The sequence below is a fragment of the Strix uralensis genome, chromosome 19 (assembly GCF_047716275.1).
Source record: "Strix uralensis isolate ZFMK-TIS-50842 chromosome 19, bStrUra1, whole genome shotgun sequence".
In the NCBI taxonomy this organism is placed as follows: Eukaryota; Metazoa; Chordata; class Aves; order Strigiformes; family Strigidae; genus Strix; species Strix uralensis.
In genome coordinates this window covers 13946320-13950186 of record NC_133990.1, presented here as the reverse complement: position 1 = coordinate 13950186, position 3867 = coordinate 13946320, and positions in this window count along the sequence as shown.

Genomic DNA, 3867 nt, shown 5'->3' with positions numbered 1-3867 from the left:
CCTCTCCCTCCCCTGGTTATTTATTTTATTTATTTTAAATACAAAAGCGCTGGTCCCTCCTCCGCCTCCTCCCCCTCCCTCCGCCCGCCCCTCCCCGCCCCCCCGCGCCCCGGGCTCTCCCCGCCAGCGCTGCGCGCATCAAAGCGGAGGCCGGCGGAGCGGTCCTGCAAGGGCGGTAGCGCGGCCCCGCGCCGCCCGCCGCGCTCGCACACAAAAAAAGAGGAAGAAACAGGCCCTCCAAAATTAAAAAAAAAAATAGAGATAAAGAAGAAGAAGCGAGGGGAGCCCCCCCCCCTCTCCCGGGCATCCCCGGTGCGAGACGTGCACGAGGGGAAGGTTCTGCCCGGGAGGGAGGGGTGGGGGGGTGGTGTCACCTTTCGTGGGGAAAATAAAATAATTATATTTCGGGGAAGGATTGATTTTATTTTTTGCCCCCTTCTCTCGGCATCCCGGAGCGGCTACGGAGTTGCCAGGACCTTATCAAAGGGAAGCGATCGGCAGCCGCCGCTCCACCGCCCCCCGCCTTAAAGGCGCAGGCGCACCCTTCCGCGCCGCTCCGCGCCCTTCCGCGCACCCTGCCGCGGGCCGCGGCGGCACCTCGCTGCCTCTTCCCCTGGCCAGGCGGCGTACTGCAGGGCGGGAGGTTACTCCCAGGCATAAAAACTTCGAGAAAAGTTTTCATCTCTGGGAGAAAATGGGGCGGGTCCCCATTTTTTTTTTTTAAATAAATAATCCGAAGGCATGTTTTCGCTCTGCATATTAATTAAACAATATCTGATTGCAATATAACTGGCACATCGGCAAAACTCTGTCTGCAGTTGTGTTCACATCTCCCCCCCCATCTGTTAAATATTAAACAGACACGGAATGGAGTTTTTTTAACTTCATACAAAAGGTTTTAATTAGGGGTTGGCCCCCAAACCTGTCCCCCACACCCAAGGCGCCTCCAGCCCTTCTCCCCATCCTGTTCCGAGGCTGGACGCGGGGGCTCGTGGTTCCCTCTCGGTGGGAGCCCACCTTGGCCCCCACCAGCGGGGCTGTGGCCGGGCCCTGCCCTCCGCCTGGCCATCGCCACCCCGACCCTGCAGCTCCGGTTCCCCCTCCCCGGCGTGCAGCAAACATGGCCAAGCTTCATGTGCAGGCGCGGAGCTCAAAACCGGGTGGCAGAGCAGGATGGAGGGTAATGCCACAGTAGGGTGAGGTTTTGAAGTCAAGCTCTGCTTTATTATTATCATTATTAAGTCCTAGATTGGAAATCCTAAAAGAGGCTCCAAATGGATTCTCTCTACCATATCCCCGAGCAAAGACTTTGGGATCAAGCCCCACACTTGAAAGCACTTCCACACGTAGCAGCAGACCCCATGTCTCCCCACTCCTCACGCCCCTGGGCGGGGACCGATGTGGGCACCATGACCAAGGGAGACCCAAGTCTCCCTGCACCCAGGCTTGCAGCTGAGCTCAGCACCCCATGATCCCCCTTTTCCCAGGAAAAAGCTTTGGCAAATGAGCCCGCTTCCTCTCAATTGCTGGGCCTGCTGCATTCATGCGTATGGGGCCGGGAAGGTGAGGGCAGGGCAGGGCAGGCAGGGGAGTGCAGGCAGCGCATGTGGCAATGCCTCTGGCAAAAAAAATGGCACCACCTATTTTTGGTGTGCCTGAACATCGTCTGTGGCATCTCCTGGGAAATGCAACAGCAACATCATGGGACCAGCCCCTCTCCCCTTGCCCACACCCCAGCACAGAGTGCAGAGCTGCCCATGCCAGCCAGCAAAACCACCCACAGCCTCAAGAAATAGAGCCGAGACAGACCCTGCTCCCACCACTGAGGTTCGTTCCCATCCGCCTCACCCAGCTCCCTCTTGCCCTGCCAACCTCTTGCATCCCTGCAGCGAGGGGGGACCCCGGCGTGAAACCCCAGGGGAATGACGATGCGCATGGAACCCCAGCAGTGGGCACACTGGGGAAACCCCAACGCTGGTCCCAGGGGCTTCACCTGATCCTAAATGGGAAGACAGAAACCAGAGTCGTGGCCGTAAACCCAAGCCTCTCCCTTCCCACCCAAGCCACCTTCGCTATATGTGCCGTTGAAAAAGCAACTGGTTTGCAACATCCCTAAGCACAGCGCTTGGCTTCGCCCTGTGCTGAAGAGCTCCCCGTTTCTTCCTCTCCTCTAGGCCCTGCTCAAACCACTGTCTCCACCAAGATGACAAGCAAAACACCAAAGAGGCCATGTGTCGCGGTGGCCCTGGACGTGGCAGCCTTTGAAGCTGCAATTTCATCAGCTCTGGGATGGCTGAACCCATCCGAGAGCCACACAGAGCGGCGAGGAGCTAACCAGCTAATAGGTGCCTGGACTGGGCAACCTGGGCTAATAATATGAAATAACATGTGGGTGAATTTGTTGTTGCTGCCCAATTATACATTTTTCAGGCCTGGGAATGGCTACCATTGGGCACAGAAAGCAAACTTTCTGCCAAACCCATGAGATGAGTGGTAAAAGCCATTTCTAGGCACAGCAAGCAGTTACGAATTATTAGAATTACTAATACTTTTGCTGCTGATGATGCCGAGTACCGACATGCCACTATGCCAGATGCTACGGAGCCATACAAAAAGATCCCTTCCTGGGAGAATGAACAGCCTGTGTCCCCTGGGCTCCTTGCAACGGTGACAGTGAGAACACCTCCAGCCCAGGATCTCCGACCACCAGAAGTGGGTTGATCACCTCCTGCTACTTAGATCTTGAATTTGTTTTGAAACAATGTTGGCATAAAAAGCTCTCTGCCTCCCATTTACTACCATTGCACAGAAAATTAAGCTGTTATAATGGAGGCTGAAAACCTCGGACTTTTCCACTTTGGAAGAAAAATCTCATTAAGTATCATTCATTATATTTCATAAAAATGTCATTTAACCAACTAGTTTTCTCCAAGTCCTGTTGTGCAATAAGACTGCCCTGCACCAATGCCCTGGGAGTGCACCAAGCAATCGAGTAACTCAGCCAGGTACTTAATTAACTGCATTATTTGGGATCACACGTGCATGAGAGCAGCCCACCCAAAGACCCGTCAAGCCCACCATCCTCGTTATGACAGTCACCAAAAAGAGATGCTTTGGGAATAAAATTAGAGGAGGGCAAGCCCCTGGGGACGTGGCTTTGTGTGGAAGTGCCCGCAGAGCAGTTTGTCCTCCCCGAAGCTGCGGTGGCCCCGTTCATTTTCTGCATGTCCAGTCAGGGAGTCTATTTTCTCCTCCTGTCAACGGGGAAGAGTCACGTAGTGCTGGAGATTTGAAAGTAATCCGATGAACTAGGCAGGCGGTGGCAGGTACAAGAAGGTCTTCCAGAGTTTTCTTCATCTTTATCCGTTTCTGGAAGTCCTTGTTCGTAGATCTACAGGGAATCTCTGTGTTCAGGTAGCAGCTGCAGTCATCAAGAAAGCAGAGTATCTTTGAATTTCCTTCTGATTTTCCAGTCTAAACTTGAATCTGAATTCCCAGGCTGAACAGAAGGAAAGTTAACTATTTATTTTTTATTTGTTAGCCCTTCTGCATTTTAGATGAAAATTCAGTAAATGTGTGAGAAAATTACTGCAAAAAGCTGTATAAAGTGGCATCACCCAGCTGTGCTAATGCCCTCATGGTGCTGCTGCAAAGGCCAGACACATCCTCTCCTTGCTGGCTGCTGCTCTGTATCACGTTCAGAGGCAGTGCAAAGAAGCTTGAAGTCAGATTGCGGCACCAAAAAGGAATAATTTTAGATGAAAAGAGTCAGTTCACAGTGAAGCTACATAATAAAGAGAAATGCGCTTTTTTTTTTTTTTTTTTTTTTTTTTGGTGAGAGCTTTTTTAGAGCAGGTAATTAAAAAA